Here is a 27,336-nt window from a genome sequence, read left to right on the forward strand (position 1 = left end):
TTCTAAGCAAAGAAAGCTCCTTCTTTGACAAGCTGATAATTCAACTCCGTCTCTCTAGAGAGTTGGAGTGCATCCTGGACAGACCCTAATGGTGATTTTTATATAATTTTTTATTTACAGGCAAAAGAACCAGGATATTTTTATAGTTATTCTTCTGTGTCCAGCTTCTTCAGAGGAGCTCATTAAATAATTAAAATAAAAGAGGTCTAGCCAGTTTGGTATAGTGGTTAAGGCATCAGGCTAGAAACCAGAAGGCTGTGAGTTCTGGTCCTGCCTTAGGCACGAAGCCCGCTGGGTGACCTTGGGCCAATCCCTCTCTCTCAGCCCTAGGAAGCAGCAAGGGCAAATTACTTTTGAAATCTTGCCAAGAAAACTGCAGGGACTTGTCCAGGCAATTGCCAGGAGTTAAAAACTGACTTGAAGGCACACACACAAAAGCTGCATCACACTCAGAGAAAAACAGAAATGGTCAAAGAGCTGTATACTTTGCAGCCTATCCAACTAATCCAACTATCCAGAGTCACTTCCTCATGAGATGCGCAGTGTCTAAATTTGAAATATAAATAAATAAAATAAAAATAAAAACTACAGTTCTCTGGTTAATGGATAAGGCAAAATCATGGTCCTGTCAAAGAGGTGGCATAGAATAGTAATTGAGTCAAAATTGGGGGGGTGGGGGGGAGGCTTGCTGGTGGCATGCAATCAGTTATCAAGCCATTGGTTCCCAATCCCTATCACAAATTACTTTCTTGAATAGAGTTCAAAGACCAATCTACCTTGTTAAAAAAGTGGAAAAGGGGGAAATTTGGCAAAAGAGATCAAGTCACCATGTTTCTTTGCCACTGATTTAAAGAGATTGTGGTCAGCAGCCAGGCTCCTGTATGCTATATTATATGCTTAAAGAAGATTGGCATATTCTTGAGGAAATTGACTTAAACCCTCACCCTGAAAAAAGATTGCTTTAAAGTGACTACTCTACAGAAAGAAACAGTAAATATATCTTTAGAAGATAAATGTGGCTCATTAGTGACAAGCACAGATTCAGATAGCTGCTTGGAGAGTTGACTGCAGAGATCAAGAAAATGCAGAAGTGGGTCTCAAATGACAGGCATTAAGAATTACAGTGGTACCTTGGGTTACGAATTTAATCCGTTCCGTGACTCTGGTCGCAACCCGATTTGTTCGCAACCCGAAGCAAATTTTCCCATAAGGTTCAATGTAATTACCGTTAATCCGTTCCGGCGTCCGCGGACCACGCATCAAGGGCGGAAAAACAGCCGCGGACCACGTGGCATGGGCGGAAAATGGCCGCGGACCACGTGGCACAGGTGGAAAAATGGCCGCAGACCACGTGGCATGGGCAGAAAAATGGCCGCGGACCACGTGGCACAGGCAGAAAAATGGCCGCGGACCACGTGGCACGGGTGGAAAATGGCCGCGGATCCAGTTCGTACCCCGAGGCGGAGTTCGCAAACCAAGGTAAATTTTTGCGGCTGGAGCTGGTCGCAACCCGAAAAGTTCGTAAACAGAGGCATTTGTAACCCGAGGTACCACTGTATTGGGAATTTAGGGAATGCTGCAAAAGTGATGTGACCAAGCAATTGCTAAGGTCCAGAAACAAAAATAAAAAGGCACTATGCAATGCCTACGATGAACTGTAGTATACTCTGCAAATACACTAGTGTCAAGCAAGACACAGGAACCAAAATCCCCACTCAGCTGTTAACTCTTACAGAGCTTACAATGAAGTAGAATAAATTGGAACCGTATCACGCTGCTTTGGTACTAAAAGGATCAAAATTCATGGAAACTGCTTAATGCCTCTTTGTTTACAGCTGGCTATGTAGAAAAATGCAAGGTCTCCCTCAGTACCATTATTATGCCGTTCTGTTTTAAAAGTAAGGTGTTAGGTGGCTACCTATCAGCAAGTATCTTCCATTCCAGGCACATGAAAAGACAGTGTCATTGTCCAGGATATGCTGATTATGGATTTATTTATTTACAGTATTAGAAAAAACTACACTGTACTTAAATGGTATTTACCTGTGAACCATAGTGTGAATGAAAAGGATAACACTACCATACATCAAAAACAGAAACAGCCAACAGACTATTACAACCACATGGCATCACTGTACCACACAAACCAACAAGATCACTCCAAAATATCTTAAGTAAACCAAAAGACCCAGTAGTCCAAGAAGAAAAAATAGGAATCATCTACAATATACAGTGTAAGGACTGTAACAGCCACTATGTAGGACAGACAGGCAGAAGACTAGCAGAGCGCATCAAGAGCACCAGCTAGCAGTCAGAAGACATGATGAAAACTCCTTAAACTCACAAAACATGGACAGACTCAACCATAGGATTAACTGGGAAACTGTCAGCATTCTAGACCAAGCTGAATCCAAAAACTCTAGGGAATTCCTGGAAACTTGGCATTCAGACAAATCAGCCATCAGTAGACACATAGAGATGAACCATATTTACACATCATTCAGAAGAGACAATAAAAAAGCTAAGAATGAAACAACAAACAAACAAACAAACAAAAACAGAACACATCCTCTCCAGCAGCCTACACCAGGCAAACAATCAGGCAGAAAACAATACCCTAATCAAGGAACTACCAAGGAGAAAACCACACCCCCACCAAAACTGGCAGGACAAGCAACTGTATATAAACAGGGAGCAAACCCCACACTCACTTGCACTGATTAAGTTACCTAGGTGAGTAATGAAACATCTGCAAGCAAACAACCAAGCTCAGAGAGCACCAAGGACTCCACAATTGGTGTTCTGTTGTCTTCTCTTCTGGGTCTGTCTTGTAATAGAATATTCTTTGGAACATGTATGGCCCTGATTATATATTTTAATTTAATTGGGTATGTACTGTTGTTTTAAAAAGGCCCAATTTAAATTCCTTTATTGTGTCTGTCTCTTGGTTAGAACTGAACAGATAGAGTGGTATCAGGCAGCTTAGCTTATGCATTAGGAATTTGGGGATGTGTGGTGGATGGAAGGTGGAGGCATATATGTATATATAGCAGTTTATATATGGTTTGCTATATAAGGGAATGATTATATTTAATTATTTAGTTTCACAGTCATGTCGAGAAAATTCATTTGATGTGTGGATTGGTTTAAGCTCAAGTTGGTGGGGTGAAAATAAGTCCTGATGGAACTTTGGAAGACCTTGTGTCCATGGGGCCAGATGCCAAATACATTATCAATAAATCTCGTGTAGAGAAGTGGTTTTGAGTAACAAGAATGGAAAAATCATTGTTCTAAGTCAGCCAAAAAGATAATGGCATACTGCAAGGCTCTACAGATGCCCATGGCTGGGCCACTGATGTAAAAATGTTTATCCCAAAACTGAAGCAATTGTGGAGAAATCACTGTGGCAGAGCGTGGTGGCCTGCTGTGTTCTAGAGATGATATTTCTGATGCTTTTGATCCATCTTTGTGAAGAATGTAAAAACTGAGGTAACACATTCAGAAGATAACTTGTTTTTTGTTTTATGAGAAATAAAAATGTTAAGCATAGAATGAACAAGGGGATATCAAAACCAAAACAGTTTGTATGAAAAGCTGATTTTATCTATGTTACACCTCGTTAATGTCTTTTGAAGACAAAGAGGCAATAAATACCTTGGGTACATCTTAACTCCATTTTCTACTTCAAATCTTTTTCCTATTTATATTTTCCTTCTTAGCTAAGGAAAAACATGCTTATTGGCTATCATTAAAGAGCAGCTTAGCTATTGGAAAATGACTGTGGAAATCAAATGGACATTTTATTGAATTTTATGTAGATTGTTCTGCCCACAAATTCAGAGAAGACTTAGACTGCTGTTTAGAAAGACATTCAGGGTAACTTTTAAAAAATCCTCTTATGGCAGACTAGGTCATCAACTGGAAAAGGAAAAGTATCCTACTTTAGCCATTACTCTTTTAAGTTATCCAGTGACTTTGAGTGTATGTTCCGTAGCAGTTAAAATGGTAAAGGATTAGAAAGAAGGGAGTAATGGAAGAATGAAAACAGTTTTTATGATGCATTAATTCTATTTTTCCTACTGCCTTCTCTAAAATTATTAACAATTCTGGATTAATTCCTTCAGCATAAATCAGCGATGTATTTTAGACTAGGATTTGAACCAGGAATATTATTTATACATTGAAGAAGCTAAAGATAAAAGAATAAATGGCTGGTGAACTCATAGTAAAACTGAGTCTGACTTAAAAAGAGGAAGTTAGTTGTACTATGAGTTCACCAGCCGCTTATTCTTTTATCTTCAGGCTCTTCAATCTGACTTAAAAGGAGGAAGTTTACCCACGTGGAGTAAGTTTGGGCTGGGTTCATATAGTACCCTAAACTATAAAGCCAGATTAAACTACAAATGAAGGGCCAGGCCATACCCCAAAAATGTAATAGATAGGGCCAGGGCTACAACTTCACTGGATTTCATTTTTTTTTCATTTATATTTAAGGTTACACTTAATTAAATAACATTAATAATATATCTCTCCAGTAAAGGATTTAGCAATTTTCTCCTCCTCTCATGTTAAAAATCACAATTTAAAGACCATTTTGGAGGACTCTGGGGACCATACCCAGGATTTTGAAGGGCTGCATTACACCTAGGAACTCAGGTTGCCTACCTGTCATAAACTGTGCACCTTAGTGGCTGTGGTAACACAAGTTACACTGTGGTTTAAGAATTGTGGGGTCTTCTCCACAGCTTCCCTTGGTCAATACCTTCTGGAATGCACCTGCTGGTGTTGCTCTGAGGCCTTGGGCAGGTGATGAGGTTAAGCAAGGCCAGAGGCAACAAAAGCATCTCAATGAAATCGGTAGAAAATCAGCCCCTCTTTTTCTAGGGCAGAGGAAGACAAGCTGCAGCCTGTGGGCTGTATTCAGCTTCCCTGTCTGCAGCCCCAAGTCCCAGAACAAGGCTTAAGGCATCCCAAATGTATGGACTATGTTTGGTTTTTGTTTTTTCCTTCTGGAGGGGTTGGTGGATTTAAGGGGCAAAATAAGTCATGCAGGCAAAATGAACGTCTGAAACTAAACAGCCTTTAAAACCTGGGCTGATATTTTGTGAAGGTAAATCCCTCCCCAAAGCAAAAAAAAGTGGAAATGTCCACTGTGCCTACTGCTTGCTGTGTTGTCACACACTACTGGACACCTTCCTGTGCTCCCAGGCATGAAACTACAACAAATTGCACCCTCTGAGCCCCCACCCCCACCCCAATGGTCCACCTCTGTTCTCAGGGAATAATGTTTTGAAAGATTTGTTTTAGATTTAGTTATGGCCAGTTTAGGACAGACAAAATAAATTACTTTTGTGAGATATATTTATAATATGACTTATTTATTAGCATAGAATATGACTATTTTAATTATTGTAGATACTTTATTTAAGGAATTATATAAATCAAACAGTTATCAGAGAAGGATTGTAAGAAAACCACCGAGCAGCCATTCCAGTGCTTCCAAATGGTGCTCCCACATTTATGGCCTATGACTTTACCCGTTATATTTTGGAGCAAATTAGAGTATCCAGGGAGAGTCTTTTTGCCTTTACTTTTTGCCCTTAGTCTACTTGATTTGCTAGGGATATCAACCTACTAAATGGAGTGAATTTTAATTTAGAGTTGTAGAGAACTGGTTTTGAAAGAAGAGGAGAAATGTCTTCTCTATGCGATTTTTTTCCTGGCTACTACTCTAGGCAAAATCTGTCTGTGTTTTTCTTTTGTATCTCATTTTCCAGCAGGGTGAGTTCTATCACTCGTATGGGATGTTTGCTTAATATGTGGTATATAAATAACAACTGCCATCCATTAAGTGTCTGAAAATTATTTTTCAAAAAGAGAACTAGATCATTCCTTTTGATATAAATGTGCTTTCCTACCTGCATGACATGCGTGGATGGAGTCTTGTCACACATTCATGGCTCCGTATTTGGCAGGTGGGACTTTCAGATATAAATGCTGTGTTAGCCCCATAGAATGCATGGAACAGGGTGGGATTTAATGAACATTTTCTCTGGAAGGGAAATAAACGAAGATTCTTCCGATTTTGCTTGTGCATATTTCTCCTGACACACACAGATATTATGTGTCTGTCCCACTCCATAACATGATACACATTTGGCCTTGTGAAATTCTGCTCCAGCTTGTAACTTGGGTTTGATGTTTCCTGGCTGCCTGCATTTTCATTTTTAAAAATTTTTTAAATTGTTTTTATTTTATTTTAATTCTGTTTACTGCCCAGAGTCACTTGCTGAAATGGCTGGCCATATAAATTGAATGAATGAATGAATATTAAATGTTTTTCCATGAGCTATTGTATATTTTTTTTCCTAATAACGCTTATCCCATCAGACAGCCAACCCTATCTTATAATGTAATTGACTAACAAATGAAGACAGGTCAAAGTGAGGGCAATGGGTGCATGTTCCATAAGCAATGTCTTCACTTTGAAGTGACTTAATTTGACCTTAGTGACATGGTTACATTGTCAAATTGCAACCAGCTAGAGCTGAAAAGGGGAATCTCTGAGGGCATTTCAAAACTGCAACATTTTATAAAGCTACAGTATTTTTTGGCATAAAATGTTTACTAGTAAACTACATCTAAACTGGTTTTGTTTGAATTACATTATTTCTGATTGTGTGATAGTATATAATTATTTAAATAACTGCAAAATAATTGTGGATTTGTCTGGGTTTTTTTTAAACTACTATTTTATTGTTGAAAATTATCAACAATAAAAGTCAAATAGTTTACACAGGAAGTGTATTTGTGATAAGATTAAAAAGCACAGCTAAAGTAACCACAGCTTTATCTAATGTGGGGAAACTAAAAACTTTCCCAAATTAAAATAGCATACATTGAGCATCTGTTCCAAGGCAGCTGAAAAATCTCAACAGTCTCTGGAGCTTTTGGGGAGCTGATGTATCTTTTAAAATAAAGAAATCTTTGAGAAAGCCAAAAGAATAAAAATCTTTCAGGTAATTAATTTGATTAAATATTTTCCTGGGGTTAAAAACATTATATTTTTGAAATCTGGACCTCCCAACAAGAACTCTTGCTGACTTAGAGAGGACCTTGTGTAATTAAATGTTTGGTTGAGAGGCATTCTTGGGCTTGGTTAATTTAAAATATGTGCAATGCATTGTTTTTAATGCCTAAATTACACTATGGAACTGTTATGGTTTGAATTAAAAGCAATTACAATGCTAAGTTTCATGCCAACATCTGGTAAGGTATATTACAGATGTGGTTTCCTAGCCAGATGACTTTGCTGAGTAGAGCATTAAAAGTACACAAAACAAAATTGTATAATTATTTTCTAGGCTTTTTTTTACCATTGTTTCTTCCAAGTAAGAGGATGAAGTTCATATATCAAACTCTCATTATTGACATGATCTTCTTGACCAGATGGATTTTTATTAGGTTTTGTGACTATGGACACATGCTGGTATTTGCAGCCTTAGTTCAAAGGTCCCTTTGCATTTTTGTCTCCCTTCTTGAATTCTGCCCCTCCAGATGGGCTTTCTAGTTGCTCTTCTGCCTCACTAGTTGCCCTTCTGTTATTACACTGATGTCCTACTAATAAGCAGTTGCTTTTGCATATTATTACGTCACTTACCTTACACATAAAATGTCATTTACAGTTATATATATATATAATGAACCTCCAGAATTTGGATTTAGCATATGGTGATCCACATTTATTTTCAGTTTGCAGGGATTTAGATATAGGTCTGAAAAACAATTTCCAGACCAAAAGACAGATACCAAAAGAAAAAGAAAACATTTGAAACTTTTATTGTGCATTTTATTGAACCAGTTTCCTGAAGAGCTGTTACAAGGCTTTGCTGTTCTTGCTAGTTTTACTTTTGAACAGCACACATACTGTTACAATCCCAGTAACATCATATCCTTCAAACAGATCACAAATTAAAACTGGCACCTCTGTTAGCATGCCAAGAATCATTTTGCTTATTTCACTCCTTTCTAAATAGTTTAATGGATGTAGTCTCTATACATTATATTGGATATTTATGTACCCTGTAACAGCCTGTCTTCTGATTAATCTTCTGGTTAAAGATACTCTGGAAAATCAAAATTGTGCTACATTTAATACCACAGCATTAATAGTATTTTTATGCATGAATTGAGGTCCATTTGTGCAGCAATTCAGAGATGGACATTAATTAAAATTGTACTTAGCCAATTTCTGTATGGCGTAACTCCCACTACAGCCACCTCTTAATGGCTTAAAATATTCAGTACATCATGGTCAATAAGTAAATGAATCCTAAAATAATTTAAAATACTATAAAACAATAAATGAAAGCCAGTTTGGTGTAGTGGTTAAGGCACCAAGCTAGCAACTGGAAGACCATGAGGTCTAGTCCTGCCTTAGGTGCAAAACCATCTAGGTGACCTTAGGCCAGTCACACTCTCTCTGCCCTGGAAAGACGGCAATGGCAATCTTGCCAAGAAAACTGCAATTGCCAGGAGTCAAGACTGACTCAAAGGCACATTTACACAAAGCAATAAATAATCACATAATAACACAGCTGAAACCAAGATGAAAGACAAAGTCAAAACAAAGATAACATAAAGCACAATGTCAACATAAGCTCCAAGAAGCAGGAGATCACATTCATTGGAAGAGGGAATTCCGCAGGGTCAGTGCCACCACCAAAAAAAGGTGGCTCTATTAGATTCTCAGCAGGCCTCTTCTGGATGGTCCATGCAGCAGTTCCCAGGGGAAGACATTCCTCCAGGTAAAAAGAGCCCAAGCCATTAAGGGATTTATATATAATAATATGCACTTCGAATTTGAATCAGAAATCTATCAGGAATGGATGGAGTTTTGCCTAGGCATAATATGCTCTCACCTGGCAGGAGCCAGATGGCTTTATTGTCATCTGCTGCAATTTCCTGGTCTGCTTCAAAGGCATGTCCCACGTGGAGGGCAGCTCAGTGATCTACATGGCAGGTAATCAGTACACAGATCACACTAGCTAGGGTTAGGGTCCAGTTGGTAAATCAGATGGAATGATAGAAGTCACTCCTCAGCACTGCACTGACCCGAACACCCAGAAATAATGTAGGTTCAAAGAGCAACCCCAAAGTATGCACCTGTTCATTATCTGTATATTAATACTAAAAGTATAGGAAACACACAAGTGAAAAGGAACAATATCATTAGAAAAGGTATAGGAGTTGTAGAATATATATTAATTCAAAATTTGCACCACAGTCAAAGAGAATTAATATGATAGTACTCTTGAGAATGTATGGATTAAATAAGCAGAGGAAAAAATAGAAGTAATATTAACATTGGTATGTACTATTGACCACCTAACCAAGGAGAGGATGTGGATTGCAGATTTTTCCAAATTTTTCTTTCAAAGTAACATTGATTGAGGATTTTAATTAACCTGACATCTGTTCTGAGACAGACTTTACCAAGCATGATCTCCAGGAAATATGTGACTTGCCTTGCTGACACCTTCAAGGAGTACAGGAAGTTATAAAAGGATCAGATACCCTTGCTAACCAATACAGAAGACTTAGAGCTCTTCCATACAGCCAAGCACTGCCCCACTCATTCCTTACTCACACCCAAACTCATATATTAAGGTGGCATACATAATGTTCCCATCTCCTATTTTCCCCACAACAACAACACTGCAAGGTGGGTTGGACTGAGAGAGTATGATTGTCCCAAAGTCACCCTGCTGGCTTTCATGGCTAAAGGAGGACGAGAACTCATCGTCTCACAGTTTCTAGTCCAGAAAGTACCATGAGAATGCTGCTCTGTGTTTTCAAAGCAAGGGCAGGTAGGACAGCCATGTAGCTGAGAGGCAAGAAGATCCTGACAAAGGAAAAACAACCCACCACTGTCCCCGAGGAGAAAAGGTGATTCAAGTTTCAGTGAAATGAAATCTTTATTGCAGCGAAAAACCACTTCATAATAAAACTTAATAATGTGAAACAGGTCACATATATGGAAAGATACAAATCATAAAATTAACTAGACATGTCAATCAACTGCACATTTTGCATATATAACAGTACACATAGCATGATGGGATCAGGTATACCTGTGACTAAAAGCTGCATATAAAACTTGTCAGAATAACTGGAAAATTTGCTTAAATGTGGAGTTATTGACTCTGCACACATACCAGCATAAAATGGACACTATAATGCAGCTGTTTTATAGTTTCGAGAGCCCTTTGCCACGTGGGCAGACTCGGCTTTCCGAAAGGCTTGGCTTCCCTTTTGGCGTGTTGGCACAGAAGCCCAGGACAGGCACCAAAGGCTCTGCATCAACCCAGGGGAAGCAGGGGGGAGAGAAAATGGCCTTATAACGCTGTCACTCTTGACTCTGAAGGAAAGATAAAGTTGGATTTAGTCAAACACAGACTGTGGACTTCAAGTAAGCAGATTTTAATAAACTCAGGGCAATGTTACAATGCCACAGCAGGAAAAACTGATGGCTCAGTGTTGGATGACTCAGCTTTCAGCTTCTTACTTAGCAACCTAATGTTTGGTTTTGGAACTGCTTTACAAAGATGTATGTATGTATTTATTTATTTAAATCGTTTACTCCAAATCCTCCTTATACGATACCTTAAAATATAAACTCGCATAATAATAGAAATAATAATTAATACTTGAATACATTATTAATGTACTACTGTATGATTTATTATAATAAATCATAGTACATTAATACTCATTATTGGAGGACGTGTCCTTTTCTTCAACACAGGACGTAAGGAAGGATCTGAGGAAGTTCAGCACAGTAGTGCTTGTGGATTTGACAAGAACAAGTCTTGGCAGACTAATCTTATTTCAGTCATTTGGTTGGGTAAATTTCTTGGTAGATTTAGGAACTCTCTGGATGTATTTTGATGGAAGCAAAGCATTTGACAAAGTATCCAATTATACCCTGACTAGCAAACTAGTTATGTGTAGGCTAGAGGAAGGTATCAAGTGGAACCCCAGGTTTCTTCAACGTTTGTATTAATCAGTTTGGAGATGAGAATCAGGGAATGCTTATCAAACCAAACCAAAGAAGATGTCCATTTTGAATTAACATAATAAGGTATTGCCTGAAAGAATGGATATTGGGAATCATGATAGAAATATAGCTCTATGTTAAGGGTAGTGTGGAAGGGCAGGCAATAGATTGAGGAAGACCATTGCTTTAGCAACCCTTAAGAGCCCCAGGGTAGGAAAAGACCAGAACCTAGCACCACGGCAGGTATTTTTGCAACACAGTAATTCCTTCAAGTCAGCACTGTATCATGTTAGCCACCTTTATCTCCGGATGAGGTAGCACTTCCCAGACAGGGCTGGTGTACAATTTGGGGGTCCTTCTGGTTTCAAGGCTCCTGCTCAAAGAATAAGGTCTTTGCACAGGTTTGCCTTGTGTAATGGGCTGTGAGAATAACCTTGGGAGACAGGAGGAAGAGCGGCAGCCTAGACAACTATCTGACAAGAGATATCTCAGAACCTGCAGAAGGAATGGGAGTGGAGAAAACATCTTAGAAGGGACCCTCCCTAGTTCTCTGGAAAGTAAAGGCAGCGTAAGGGGGAAGTGCTTTCAGACTTGGCAAGATTCTGTTACAGTAACCTTACAATAAAGGTTAAAGTAAAAGGTTAAATACACTCGTGGTTTTGGTTTCTTGTCTGGACTACCTTGAAGGGCTGACACCTTCTACACCAACTGCACTCATTTCAGGACCAGGAGGCCTCACACCTAATCACCTTCTGGCTGGATAACTGTATTGCACTCTACATGGGGGTGCCCTTGAAGAGCACCTCGAAGCTGCAACTGGTCAAGAATGCAGCAGCATGGGCTAGTTTTGGGTGTATTGAAATAAAATTTAGCTGACACTGCAATGAAGTCCAGCAGGCTGAGCTGCTTGAAAACTTTTTCAAATCTGCACCAGCAGTATATACCACAGTACTTGCGTATAAGACCTTTCAGTCCCATTAATTTAAGTACTGTTATGCAGTTCAGAGCTAATTTCTTATCTTATTTTATGAGCCTATTTTGAAGATTTCAAGACAGAAATGGTCAGATGCTTGCCTTCATTCCATTCCATAGGCTTCAACCTGTTTCCTCCAAGCAGGAATAAGTAACCTGCAGAACTAGGGGCCCCCACATATAATTTCTGTGGCCTTCAGAGTCCTCCCTGGTCATAATTTCTGAAAGGTGATGGCAGAGTTTCCTTTGGACAATAGTGTAAGTCCTAAAATAGATGTATCACAATTACAAATCAAAGAAAATTCACTGCCCCACCCATATATGATGCCATTCTTCTCATTTGGCAGGAAAGAAAAAGAAAGAGAGAGAGAGAGAGAGAGAGGGAGGGAGGGAGGGAGGGAGGGAGGGAAGAAAAGAAATTGCTGACCTCTCCTATATTTCAAATGAAAAATCAAATTCCAAAACCACAATTCTGCTGGTAAAATATAAAACTCCTTTTAATTAGCACTGCTACATATACATATGGCTATACATATTTGGGACTCAATAGCAGTTATAAGATTGCCACTGTGGTACCTGTTGAACATCACAGATGTTATTTTTTATGATAATTTTTAAATCATTTTTATCATTTTTATGATAATAGAAACAGGTACAGTACTTTTCTTTAGGAAAAGTTAGTTAGGTTAGGAGTGGCTTTTGGGCACACAATTGTTGCATTTTGACTCAGGATGACAAATCTGTGTTCAGAACATTCCTGTCACACTTAAAATAGCTGTCAGTTACAATGAGTCTTTAGAATGTTGCCTGAAATAGTCTAAGGACAGGTTCCACTGCTCAGCAATTCAAATATACTGAATGGATGTTTCACTCCAAACCTGTTTGCTGGACAACCACATGGGACATCCACAGTTTTCTGCAAATTAAATACAAGGCATGAGATTGGGGAGATGTTTATCTGAAGCTGGCTGTCATGGAAGAAGACATGAAGCAGAAGAGACTAGGGTGGTGATTCCCCAAGAGAGGGTGTAATTTGAGATAACCAGAACCAGAGATTAAAGGAACTCTATTTCAGCGATAGATTCCAGCAATTGGCTCCCTCCATTTTAACTGCAATTTACAAATCCCTCTTCTCCAGTTTGTAGCCTGTAACCCAGGCAATTCAGGATCTTTAGAAGACTGAAGGCAGAAACCATTGTGTAACAACAAATCTCCCCCTTTCAGTGTGCATTGGGTTCTCACTCACTTTTTCTTCCTAGCCTTTTTGCCTCCAGGCCATCTCATTGCTCTTCCCATTCCCCACCCCACCCACCTGTGTACCCTCTCCAGAATGGAATCTCCTCACTCTCTTTACCCCACACCCACTCATTTTGGAACAATGTTTAAAGTAACAGGTATTTGTAACAGAGAGTGCAGCATGACAATTATTTATTTATTTATTTATTTATTTATTTATTTATTTATCGAAGCCTGCATGCTGCTTCAGTCCAGCATGGTTCTCAGCAGCTTAATGTAGGAACACTGTATTTAAAAAGTGGGTTTTTTTCTGCTGTTTAAACTGTACCTTTCTGAACTTCTTGATAGATACTTTTGGCTTTCTTGGATTCTGATACCTAGGAAGCAGTTGAAGTTATTTCCTGATGAGGGAATATCAGCTCCAGAGCAGGATGAGGGACCCCAGCAGGCAATCCCAGGGCTCTCCACTAGACTGAGAAGTTAGAAGTGCCCCCAGGCGAAGGCTGCTCTGTGGCTGGGAATTCAATTTTCTGTTGTATTTTTGTACAGGGTGCATTTTATCAGCTGTGATTTGCATTTTCAGAACTGAAGGATTTATCAGTTCTTCCTCCCTGGGGGGCCTAGAAAGGCCATTGCTGCAACATCCTGGGCCAGATAAGAGCAGATCAGCATTCCCCGGGTTCTCTTGCTAGTGGAAGATTGACACTTGGTGCCAGAGAGCCTTGAACACCAACCCCACAAGTCTGTCCTTTTCCTGGTTTTTAACTGTTTTGTCTTTACAAGGGTTCTGAGAAAGCTCAAAGCTTGCAATTAGAGTAAAACTTCAGTTTGGCTCTGGCTTTAGCCCTGCAGTTTTGCAGTTTAGGATTTCTGGTTTCTTGTAGGTGGAACTCAACTCAAGGTTGGAGGTGTTTCATTTCCCCTACCGCGTCATCATCCATCATCATCCTGTTGTTATTATTATGTAAGTCTGCCATTCTCATTGTTATTTGCATAATCGGTCACTACAGTTTTTATACTAATTTGACCAAACAACTGTTATATACCTTCATAACTACAGATGTTTTCAGAATGGACAATGATCTTTGTTGGGCTTGTGCTGCATCAACCTTTGAAAAGCATGTAACCCTATAGAACAGGACAGGGCCACATACAAATATTGTAAAAGTAGTGAGGGACAAAAAATTAAATATGAATTTAATTACTATTAATTGCTGAAATATTTAGGTGTTATATTTTACTACACATACAAATTGATTCCTATCCTTTCAGTTCTCCATTGATTCCCAGTTAACTAGCAGATGAGCAGCACAGTGAACCCTCAAAATCCCTTGGATATCCAGATCAGGCTTTTCTGCAGGCAGGCTTCAGCTGTTTGTCTCCTGGCTATAAAGCCAGTGTGAGAAACCCTTTTCTGGATGTCAACCCTTTCCTCCACTTTGGCCACAGTTATGGCCAGGTGTTCTGTCTGGACTGTGGTTAAGATGGTGGATTTCCCTGCTTCTTTTCCCCTCCCACTCATGTCAGCAAAGCACACACCAAATTCTTTTCCTTCTGTGGGCATGTCTTTGGAGGACCGGTGAAAAAAAAAAGGACAACAGTTTCACAGTTCTTTCTGTCACAGCTGGAAGGGTGACAGAACCCTTTTCATCTCGTTAAAAACCCAAACAAAAAAAAAGATCTTCCTGTGCTAAAGAGGTTTAGAAGTACCACGGTTCTTTAGTTCTTCCAGCCTCGTGGCCTACAAGAGGACATTTGGGAGAATTTTTTCATCTTGAAAAGGATAAAGCAACAGCCAGCATTTCACTGTACCACTGTACCATTATTGAACCAGGAACAAAACAACAACAAAGGTCCAAGCAATTCAGTAGCTTAGTATAAAATGGTATCAAAGGTAGAAAGTGGAGATGCAGAGGGGAGGGGCACGTATCACCAGCTGGAAAGGTGGCATTTGTGTAAGAAGGAGTGAAGTGCAGCAGGCAGACTGGCGTGCCCCGTGTGAGTCTGCAGAGAGGGAACGTGCTACTCTGGAGGTGAAGCAAGGGAGTGTGTGGGTGTGGGTCACCTTCCCAGCAGGCAAGGGGCAGACTGGGATTGACATCAGCAGTTTCTGGTCTCCTAAAGTGCTAGGTGGCCCTTTCTCACACTGAGGCATGCAGGAAGTTCAGACCCACCTTCACTTTCCCATAGACACAATCCTACACCAAGGCAGGACAGGATGGAGGGCAAGCGAAGCACTGGCAGGAGAGTTTCTCAGGGAGGATACACTGGATGCACCAGGTCTCCCAGGACTTAGAGGCAACCTAAGGAGTCTGTTAAGCAAAGGAAACAGCCCACTTGTACTTTGCAAGACAGCATGACTAATACTGTCCTTATTTAGAGAAATCAGGAGCCTGTAGAAATACATGCATTTTTACCAGTTGCTTTTCACACAACTTTTGCTTGTAATTCATGCAATGATAAAGTGAAGTAGACAAATAATATGGTTATAACCAAAGTGGGGAGAGAGAGGGAGGGAGGGAGGGAGAGAGGGAGAACCTTTTCCAAGAATTTGGGGCAGAGATAAGATAATCCTATACTCTAGCCTACTGTACATATTTCTCTAGCTGTAAATCACACTGAGTGCAGTGACACTGATTTGAGACTTTTATTTTTAAATAAACATATATAGAAAGATACCGTTAGTGCATGAGCCTCTGTACCAGACTAGATGTTTTGAAACATCATGGCCACATCCCCCCATCCCAGCCTTAAGAAGGGGAGAGCAATGAAGCCCCAGGGATGACAAAAGACAGTGGGAGAGGAATTACTAGCCAGGACCAAAACAGCACAAAAGAGAGAGTCCAGAAGAGCAGCGTGCTATCAATGATATTTCTTTCGCTTTGCTGTACATTCAGATCTGGACATTTTGTAGGCGGCTTCCAGTCTCACTGCCTCAAGTCTTCTCATGAGTCATCTGTCTGCATTCCTTACAATGCTGACTTGATGGTGACTACTGCAGACAACCTTTGTTTATTTACTGAAGGGGCTGGCTGTAGTCATGCTGTCTTGCAAAGCACAAGTGGGCTGTTCAAAAGTAGGAGGTTAAGCTTTCTTGATCAGCATTTTTTGAAGGGTCATTAGTTGCCAGTAAAATAAAAGGGAGCAGAAATGGAATATCATGGCATAGTTATGATTTCCTTACACCATGATGAAGTGTTAGTATTAATCATCATATGCTTATTATATGGTATTAATTGTAGAGCACTTTGTATTAACTTAGGGGAAAGACCTTAGCTCACCATCATCCTTAGGCTAACCTATCATGTTTACAGTAGTCAGCAAAATTTAAAGGAAGGCACTAGAGGTGGGCAAACTGCTGGTAGCTGAGACAGAGGGTCTATTTTGGGGAAGCAGCTCACAGCTAGAGATGGTTGGGCACTGATGTCATGCAACTGGTCAGGGCTTTGTTTTGTTTTGGCTTATTTAGGCTTATGCCTATTCTACAAGTTTTTTGTTTTATATATTTTTGTTTTACATAACAGAAATATGAGAATAAATAAAAATAAATAATACACATCTACAATATTCCCACAATAAAAAAAACAATTAGATGAGGTTAATTGGGCAAGACTTGTTCTTGGCAAACCCATGCTGATTTCTGGGAATTACCACATTATTTTCAACATACTCACAGATTGATCTGCTCATGATCCGCTCTAGATTCTTCCCAGGAGATTGGACCTGATGCTTTTAATGGACCTTTCCAACTCTATGATTCTAGGATCAACAGTGGAGTGACTGAATTGTAGTTCCCCAGACCCTCCTTCTTCCTATTTTTGGAAACAAGGACAATATATATTCTCCTCCAGTCATTTGATACTTTGCCATTTCTTCAGGATTTCTAAAAAATAATGGGCATTCCCTCACCATGTTTCTATCATTCTTACCTCTAACCCTCATCCTTCACCCTATTTTTCACAAATTCTTGGCAGAACACATGGTGCTTATAGAAGAGAATATATGTAGCTCAGGGTTGAACTGTGGAGTCCTTAGTGCTGTCTGAGCTTGGTTATTTGCTTGTGGACATTTCGTTACCCAATCAGGCAACATCACCACTGCAAGTGAGTGTGGAATTTGCTCCTTGTTTATATACAGTAGCTTGCCCTGCCAGTGTTGGTGGGGGTGTGGTTTTCTCCCTGGTAGTTCCTTGATTAGGGTTTTGTTTTCTGTTTGTTTGTCTGGTGTTAATCCCTACTTATCTGGGTGTAGGCTGCTGGAGAGGATGTGTTCTGATCTTTTAGCTTTTTTGTTGCCTCTTTTGAATGGTGTGTAAATGTGGTTTATCTATATGTGTCTACTGGTGGCTGATTTGTCTGAATGCCAAATTTCAAGGAATTCCCTAGAGTTTTTGGATTTAGCTTGGTCTAGGATGCTCACAGTTTCCCAGTTGAAAATATGGTTGAGTTTGGCCATGCGTTGTGAGATTAAGGAGTTTTCATCATGTCTTCTGATTGTTAGCTGATGTTCATGGATGCGCTCTGCTAGTCTTCTGCCTGTCTGTCCTATATAGTGGCTGTTATAGTCCTTACACTGTATGTTGTAGATGACTTCTGTTTTTTTTTTCTTGGGCTACTGGGTCTTTTGGTTTACTGAAGATGTTTTGGAGGGCTTTAATTGGTTTGTGTGCTACAGTGAAGCCATGTGTTTATAATAGTCTGTTGGTTGTTTCTGAGATGCAATACATAGTACTTGTTCAAGAAGGCTAAAGTAGAAATTGAATAGTTCTGCATTTTAAAAAATTACCTATTAGCCTTTTCTGTTATTGTTGATCAACTGGCTGGTATACTATTTTTTCTTCTTTTCCTTTTCTTTTGAATGTATCTAAAGAAGTCACTGTTCTTAATATCTTTCACCAACCTACACTTATTCTGAAGTTTAATTTTATTAATAGTATTGCTCCAGATAGTTCCAGGCTACCTGTCTCTGCTCTTCCTTTGTGACCTTGCCCTTTTTCCACTTCATATTTATGTCATTTTTTTCTTTACAGATCTTCACTAAACTTTGGCTTCTTTTGCTGTCCTCCATTTTTTTCCACATTTGAATTATTTGCAACAGTGCTCTTGTTACTAAATAGACTCCTCCCCATCTTAAGGATCTTTTTCCATTCGATTCTCCTTCCTTGCAATCCTACTTATAATTGTTCTGAGTCTATTAAAGTTCACTTTTTTGAAGCCATATTTCGGTGCTATATATGAAACTTCAGTTTCCCTTAAAATCAAAACCCTCAGTATTATATTGCTACTTCTCTCCAAATGTTCCTTCTGCTTCCACAACTAAGATAAATCTGCATTGTACCCTTAAGCAGTCTTTTGTTCAAAGTAGCTTAAGGCTCAACCAGCTAAAGAAAAAATATACATGCACATCACACACTTGGTTTGAAACCTGATAGCACCTCTCTCTCTCTCTCTCTCTCTCTCCCTCTCTCTCTCCCCCCCCTCGTAATTACTGTTTTGCCTTTCTTGAACTAACTACTTTTCCCAAGGTGTTTTTTTTTTTAGTAAGTTCAGTGGTGCCCTTTCATCATTTCTCCAGTCATAATGGCCAAATGATGTATTATATGTATTATAATATGTATGTATTACTGTATTATATATCTATGAATATGTATTATTCAGGGGTCTTCTGGACTCACTGAACACAGCTCACAGCTCCTACTGGACTCACAGCAGGTGGAGTCCATGGGCAGGGGGTGGGGTGGGGCTTTCCCAGCTTCAGCTTGTGCGCCAGTTGCAGCCCTACCTAAGGTGGAGGATCTTGCTACAATGGCTCATGCCCCAATTGCCACCCTGCCATGTGCTCTCCAGGACCTGCCTTTTAAAATCACTCGGAAGCTGCAGTTGGTTCAAAGTACTGTGGCCTTTGTGCTCACTGGCATTTGCTGGTGGGAGCACATTATACCAGTGCTGCGAGTCCTGTACTGGCTGCCATCAAGCTACTGGGGGCAATTTAAAGTGCTGGTGCCAGCCTATAAAACTCTGCATGGCTTGGCATCTAGTTACCTTCCGGACTGCATTCTCCCATTGGAATTGACCTGCCAGCGTGATTTACTCAGGAGAAAGTTCTAACAGTGCCCCACTTGAGGGAGGTTGCTGAGGTTGAGAAACACTGTTCTAGAGTCACCCAGCCATTGCTGAAGTGATTTAAAGCCTGCCCTCGTTACTGCTTTACTGCTAGAGTGATGGTTGGGTGATGCCAGAAGACATGAGAAGCTGCTAGCAGGGATCCTACCCTTTTTTGGTACCTAGGCAGAGAAGTTGCTGTAGCAGAGGGGCTCCACGGGTCCACATGACTGGAAGATGCTTGGGCTGAAACCACCGCCATGGCTTTACTACACCAGCTGACAGAGTTCTGCTCACAGCCAAAAGTGACAATGCTAAGTTATTCTCAGAGATCCGGCTGGGGACAGGGTGAATGCAGTGTATGAAAACTATCAGCATATGCAGTAAAGAATCTGTGAGGTCTTTCCCCACGGCTGTTGCCTTCACTGGTTGGCAGAAAAGGGAGCTGGAAGAGGCAGAGGGAGCTTCCTCTGACAGCTTTTCTTCTGCTGTCTGCAGCTGTTTGGAGATGTTAAGGCAGGAACTGATGGAGAGAAAGGGGCATAGCGTGGGTGAGGTGGAGATTCAGAGTGAATGAGAATTGCACATTTTTGTGTAAATGGGGGCATGAAGCAGTACCAGTCTCCTTTTCCTGCTGCTGCCTGGCTAATGATGATGTCATGACTTGCCAGTAAAGGAGTGAAGTACAGTAGAGTCTCACTTATCCGACATAAACAGGCCGGCAGAACGTCGGATAAGCAAAAATGTCAGATAACACACAGTAACGATTGAGTGCAGTAAAAAAACAAAACAAAAATGATCCGCTGCGCCTGTTGCGATTGATTTTTGCGTTGTGGTGCCGCACCGTCAGGAGCAACAAGAAAGTACACTCATGCTCGCAAACAAGTGGCACACTTTTCTCGTCGCCAATTTATGCGTGTTGTGTTTTTTTTAGGGGCGTCGGATAAGATGGAATGTCGGATAAGCGAAGGTCGGTTAAATGAGACTCTACTGTATTTAGATCCAAAGCACTTTCCCCTCCAGGGACCGAAATAACTGTATTTCCTACTTGTTAATATTCCTAAAATGGTGAGCTTTGGCGAAAATAGCATTTGGGTGACCTATGTTGTGGGAACAGGACCACAGATTCTCATAGCATGAACTGGAAGAGGAAGTAGAAGCCTGCCGGTGTCTGGTGAAGGATTAGTAACATTTTCTGTTTTGTATCAAAATCCCAAATACAGATACAGGAACCACAAAGATGTTGCTAATCGCCTACACTTGCTTATGGAAAGCAACTTCGGTTACAATGGAAGATTATTTTGTGAAGGGGATATTGTTATGGCCACCTCCAAGACTGAACAGATTTCTTTAAACATACCAGAAAGGGTTAAAATCATTCCAGATAAGTTTGAGCAAAAACTCAGAGGCTGTTTAACTGAATTATGTGGAGAGAAGTTAGCATGCCGTACAGGCAGAAAATTGGTCAGCTGAGTCATACAAATAAGTGGCCTGGAGTCTGGCTTACTTTTTCCTGAGACAGAGATGACATACTAGCAAGCCCCCCAAGACATTCCAATCTCTGTAGTTGTTTTAGTCTTTGTGACAGCTGAGAGGACTGTAAACATGGCTTGGAGCACCTCTGCTGTCTGTGTGTCTCCTTCCTTCCTTGCAAGCTTTTCAAATTCACCCCAAAGTACTTGCAATTATTTTTTTTTTAGAGAGTAGATTTACTTACCAAAGTCAGTGGGAGGCTGAACCTACTTGTGCAACCCATCCTCACTTCCAGAGGTGGGCAAGCTGTTTCAACCTCAAGTAGCAGCTTTGGTTTAGGTACATAAAGAAAAGCTACGAGAAAGAAGGTAGAGAACCATTTCCCATGGACATAGAAACTAAGCAAGAAGTAACAGATACTGTATGCTGCCAAAACTGAACTGAAACAAATAATACTGCAAAACACAGCTACAACCAACATATAACTTGGATTTCAAAAGAGTAGATTTTAATAAAGCCAGAGCAATGATAAGTATCACCTCTTGACAGAAGAACCTAATGAGAAAAGTTGCTCAAGAAGATTGGGAGTTCCTCAAGAAGGAGATGTTAAAAGCACAAGTGCAAACAATTCCAAGGGGAAAAAGCCAATGTGGCTGCTCAAAAACTCCATGAAGATGTCAAAAGAGAACAAAATAAAAAGGACACATACAGAAAATGGAAAGAGGACCAGTCCATAAAGAAAGAATACAGATAAACACTCTTGAACTGTAGAGTTGGTATCAGAATGAACTGAGGTTGGCAAAGGGCTAATTTGGATATTCTGAACATAAAAGATAAATAAAAGGAAGAAAAAAGAATTGGCATTGCAGCTGCTCAATGTGGAGATTGAACTAGATGACCTCTGATATCAGTTTGGGTCAGGTTACTCTGGCTCAGTCTTCTCTGAGAAGAGGATGTGTGTGTGTGTATAACTTATAAAGCCCTACATAGCATAGAACCAGGTGATTTGCGAGACCATCTACTACCAAGTGTATCTGTCTGTCTCACATGCTCTAGCAAGGTCCTGTCACTGAAACAATGTCATCTGATAGCTCCTTGGAGGTGTGCCTTCTTGGTGGTGTTTTTGGAACAACCTGCCTCCCGGTATCCAGTTGGCCCCAACCCTGAGGCCTTTAGAAAGGCAGTCAAGACCTGCCTCTTTCCCCAGGCCTTTGGATCAGGATGAGTGGATGAGTTGTACTACTGTATATTTTAATCTGGTTGCAATTTTATTGTTCTAGTTGGTGTTTAATGATTTGTGTTGCATTCATTGTTAATGCTTTCTCCTTTTGTATACCACCCACACTATTTGAGTTGGGCGGCCAGTTATATATTATCAATAAATAGAATAAATAAATAAACTTCTTGTTTGGCTGCAGCTGTTTGACAAAAAGCCAGTTGGTTAATGGCAATCTGAAGAAAGATGCTGCATTAGTATTCAGTGTGACTCTTACTCTCTCAGTCAAGGATGTATGGCTCCATTATTTTTTGTATGCATAAACCTGAATGCATGTATAGCTGAATGAATGTACATTTCAGTATTTTGCACTACTAATCAAGTATATTAGGTTCATCTCATAATAATTTACTTTTCCAGACCTGGTTTGAAAAATGCAAGTTTCAAACATACATACATACATACATACATACATACATACATACATACATAAAAACTCAGCATATATAAATATATACCCATCATATTATTCCTTTTCAGGTTAAGAAATATTATGTAAAGACTAAAAATGATAGGTAAAAGAAATTAAAGACTTAAAATCATGGCAGTTATATGGTACTAAGTCTATTTCCAGAAATAGTTATTCATGCCTAGTGAGCCTCACCAAAAGAGTAATCAGTGAGTTAGTCTAGAAATCAAAAGCAAAACCATTAAAAGTGCTAGTTAAAAGTTCCAGAAGGCTAAATTCAGAAAGCAAAAGTCAGGGTCCAGGCAGGAGAGAACCAAATAGAGTTTGGATTCAAGCCATCCAGGCTCTGAAACAGCAGATCTTGCTTCCAGCAATGACTACTCTCAAGAAGACCTTCTAGAACAGCTATTCTGCTCCTATTCAGTTGGCGCTTATTAAGCTAATCTAGTTCCAGGGACATCTAAGCTAGATTATTCCGTTGCAAATTAGCACTTTGGAGCTTCTCTGCCTTCTAATAATCAACTCAGTGCTGGTGCCATTCACATAGATGACGTGTGTCTAAAAAAGTCATGGAAAGAGAATTCTGAACTAGGGAGGTTGACGATGGCTACTTTGGCTCACTTGCATCAACTGGTACAGAGAGTTCATGGGATCACCTGAAGGTCCATCTTCCTCAGCTGAGGCCGTGCCAGTCCTCCATACATTCAAACAACAACAACAATAATAATTTTTTTAAAAATGACCAGAATTCTTGGGGCCAAATTAAAAATCCCTAACTCAAGTACAGAGAAAAGAAAGCACTGGCTCAGTACATGATATCAATTTGGGCCAGTATTACAAAAACACTTTCCCAGGAAAAGCTTAGCTATAGGACCTTTAGAAGGACAAGTAATGCCAATAAGCTGGGAGGAGATCCTGGGAGGCAAGCAGAGCTCCGGGAAAGGAAAAGAAAGTAACTCCCTAGAAAGAAACTATGTTCATGGAGTAACTGCCTCTTTGTTCTTTCAAAACCCCATTGAGGTTCTGTCCCATTATCACACAGTTACACCCTAGCAGCCTGACTGACCTCATGAGGCACACAATGTGTTATATCCAATGAACTGCCTGGCTACTCTATCCAATCACATGTATATTCTAATCTGAATGAGTCTATAAAGACTCCAACCCTGTTTAGGTATGTCTACATTTCCAGAGTTGTCAATAAACCAATTTGTGCTTCAGTGTAATGTGTCCTGGTCTCCAGTTTAAAATGAACCCCTTTGTGGGAAATATTTCCTACTACACACTCTTGGTTAATCAACAAAAAACTTTGGCTAAGGCAGCTTAAAGACTAGCAAATTCATTCCAGCAAAACTTTATTATTCAGACACTATTTGCAATAGTACATGTGTTGTTCTTTAAGGTGAGAAGCCCAGCTGTCCTGCTGGGATCTCTTGTTAGTCATCACCCCATCCATGCAAGAATCTCTGTTTCACTATTTATTGCTTCATCTGAATATTCAAATGGAAAGTTCAGCCATGAGCTCCTGGGAATACAAGCAAGTAAAAATGAATCAGAATGGGAATGCAATGGAATATGTAGCCGGATTGCTTAGAGTGTGTATTCTTTCCAAAGAACTTGTAATTATTTGTGGAAAAATATTGACAAAAAGCAGAATGGCAATGGATGAGTGCCTGGGGACCAGAATTAGGTGGTATTAGCTAACTTTGTCATCAACCGCATGATTGATGAAGTGTCCTAAATCATCTCCATGGCAAAAACTGTATTTGGAAGAAAACCAAAAGCATTACTTTATACATGAATCAGTTAAAGACAACTTTAAGTTGCCTCTGCAATAGTCTAGGAATGAGATTAGGGGCATGTAGGCATTTGCCATTTAAGCTGCTCCTGTCCTGTACTCATGCCAGCTGGACTCTAAGACATCTTTAAAAATCCTGTCTGCACTGAGATGCTTTGGGAACAGCTTGTAAGTGTTAAGTCCGGCCGGCAGATGACTATGTCCTCCCGTTGGACAATTCCCCTGCTGCTCTGCCCTCCCAAGATTCTGTCTATTAGGAGCAAGCTAATAAAGGAACTATATTGGACTGGACTGTCTCGTCGTTGTTCTTGGGCTGAGTCTGACATCAATCTCACCAGACTAAACCTATGCTGAAGCAACTAGTGGATATACCCCATGAGACTCTAGGGAGAGGCTGTCCTCATCCTCTTTGTCTTTGTCTTCCCACGTTCCTGCTGTGGACTGAGGAGGCACTTGCTCTGGAATGTTCCCCCTCCCTCCTGATAACCTTGATCCTCCATTCCAGTATCTTCCTCGCTCATGCCATCCATTACATGTAGGTATGTATGTGTATATTGATATATACAAAGTTAAAGCATCAAAATACACATACATGCAGGCACAACAAAAAGCTTTTTAAAGAAAACTTTTCTTACTACATTTTTTTTATTTGGAAGTTCTCAACATCCTACGAGGGGTTCAGAAGCTTACAACAAAGTATTTTCAGCAGTTTTATAAAATTAGTGGTTTGCAGCTCATCTATCAAGAAGCTTAGAGTGAAGGCTATTTGTGTCACGGGTCTGCCTACTGCCCTTATAAAAGTAGTGAAAATTAACTCTTTTCCATCAGAGATTTTCCCAGCCTAGTGTGTCGGGCTACAATCTCCCATGCTTGGGAAAAAGGACTGTTGGATATTTGATCCTGACTCCAATTGCAACTGGGGTCCTAAGTGGGATTTTTCAAATATATTTGGCTAAACGTAGAAATCTCTCAGAGCTACAGTTTGAGGGGGGAGGGGGCAAGATTCTAAGAAGATTCAGTCTGGAAGTACAGAATCTTTTCATAGACCATCCTGCCCCAAATGGGAAGTTCAGGTACATATCTTCATTTTAGGAAGAATTTGACAAACTACCCCATGGTATTCTGATTAACAAGATAGTTAATATAGATTGAAAGTCATGACAATAAAGTAAATACATAGGTAAATACATCGATGGCTCAAAAATTGCCTCTTCCAATTATATGACTCTATAAGTCTAAGACTAATATATCTGCTCTTCTGCCTGCAGATAGAAAGAAAATCTGTTGCCACAAAACCAAAGAAGTGTATTTTGAAAACTTACATATATGCTTATATAATAAAATATACTGAATTCAAAAAATCTTGTTCCATAATAAATATATTAGTATTTAACGTGGCAACCCCCCCCCCCTCTAATCTAGAGTTCATTATAATAGTGGACCTACATCTATAAAGTAAGCAGTCTTTAATTTAATTTAACAGGTCAGTAGACAAAAGTATTTTCCTCTCAAAAACGTTGTTCTTCCTTTACTGAATGCCTTAATCTTCTTTCGGGGAGTACAAATATAACCTACTGATGAAATGCAAAACTGAACCTTTCAATATCCAGCCTGTCCACCATTTTCAGGTTCTGTGCCTGCCTGCCTGCCTGCCTGCCTGCCTGCCTGCCTGCCTGCCTGCCTGCCTGCCTGCCTTCTACTGGGGCTCACGAAATGGTGCTTGGCTAAGCTCTCTGATAAAATGAAGTCATGCATCTGAGCCTAGAAGTTACCAAACAACGAAAACCCCACAAGCCTTGAGAATAAATAGAAGGTGAGAAGGTGAAGTGGCAATTTATTTATGGCAAAATTCCTACTGTGAATGGATGGTGTCAACTGAACACAGAATGAAGAAAAGTCCGTTTGGAGCTGCACCTTAAATATTAAGAAGATAAAATATCACACAGAACTCACCTAAAGTTAATTACTTAAGGGAAACACCTGCCCATATAACATTTTTCTGCACTGGTTTTGAATGGGGATACCAAATATGACAGGAGCTCAAAATTTATTACACTGAGTCGCTGAGGTTTCTGTCTAAAGAAGTCCTCAGCCATCCAGACTGATTATTGGCACACCTTGATTCAATATGAGGAAAGTAGTTATAAAAGCACTCTGTAGTTACTTTATAAGCTGAGGGGAAAGTTCAACACCGCCTCCCCCTTGTCTCTTTGATTTTTCAGATAACAATCTTCCAACATCTTTGCTTTTTATGTAAATACAGAAGGTGTGTATTTCATAGTGTTGGTCAGCCATTGTGTGCAGTGAGCTTAAATGTGAATGTACATTCATGTTTATTTACCAAAAGGAGATTAAACATTAAGTGGCAAGAGCTTTTGAATTTTGTTTAATATCTTTAAATATTCTGGAGTTCTAATTTTTAAAAAGGAAGTTACATAAGGCTGGGTTTATTCATCCCTATTCTTGAACCAGTGCCAGACATCGTGAAAGGTAAGCAAAAGTCCTCTGGTGTATCAGGTTGCTGTAACCATCCCCAGTCTTATGCCCCAGGCAATGCTAACTAGGGGATTATGATAACTGATCTCCTATGTTTGGAGGACTTTAAGTTGGAGGAAGCTCATTGGTGAACAATCCATTACTTGGTTCTCCTTTCGAGAAGCTTCCATTGATTCAAGGAAGATATTAATGTTTGAATGGCTTGGCCCCCAAATATTCCCAGGACCATCTCTTCTATCCAGATTTACTCCATCCTGCACGTTCTTTCCAAGAGATGTTGAAGGCCTTCACTCTATGTGAAGGGGAGGAGGCAGCCCATACTATGGACAGGTTGTTCCTTGATGTTCTGAGGGCACTTTATTAGCCTTTTTGCAAGGCTGTTAAGACCGTATTGATCTGGCAAACTTTTTGTCCTTCTTGGTGGAAGTGGGCTATCTTTGTGGTTTTTGTAAAGTTATGTTTGGTGTGGTTCTGTGCTATGGCTTTTGATTTGTTGCCTGGGGTTCTTAGTTATGT

The sequence above is a fragment of the Python bivittatus genome, unplaced genomic scaffold (genome assembly GCF_059951505.1).
Source record: "Python bivittatus isolate LINGU-HERP-01145 unplaced genomic scaffold, Pbiv_v1 ctg000200_np1212, whole genome shotgun sequence".
Classification (NCBI taxonomy): Eukaryota; Metazoa; Chordata; class Lepidosauria; order Squamata; family Pythonidae; genus Python; species Python bivittatus.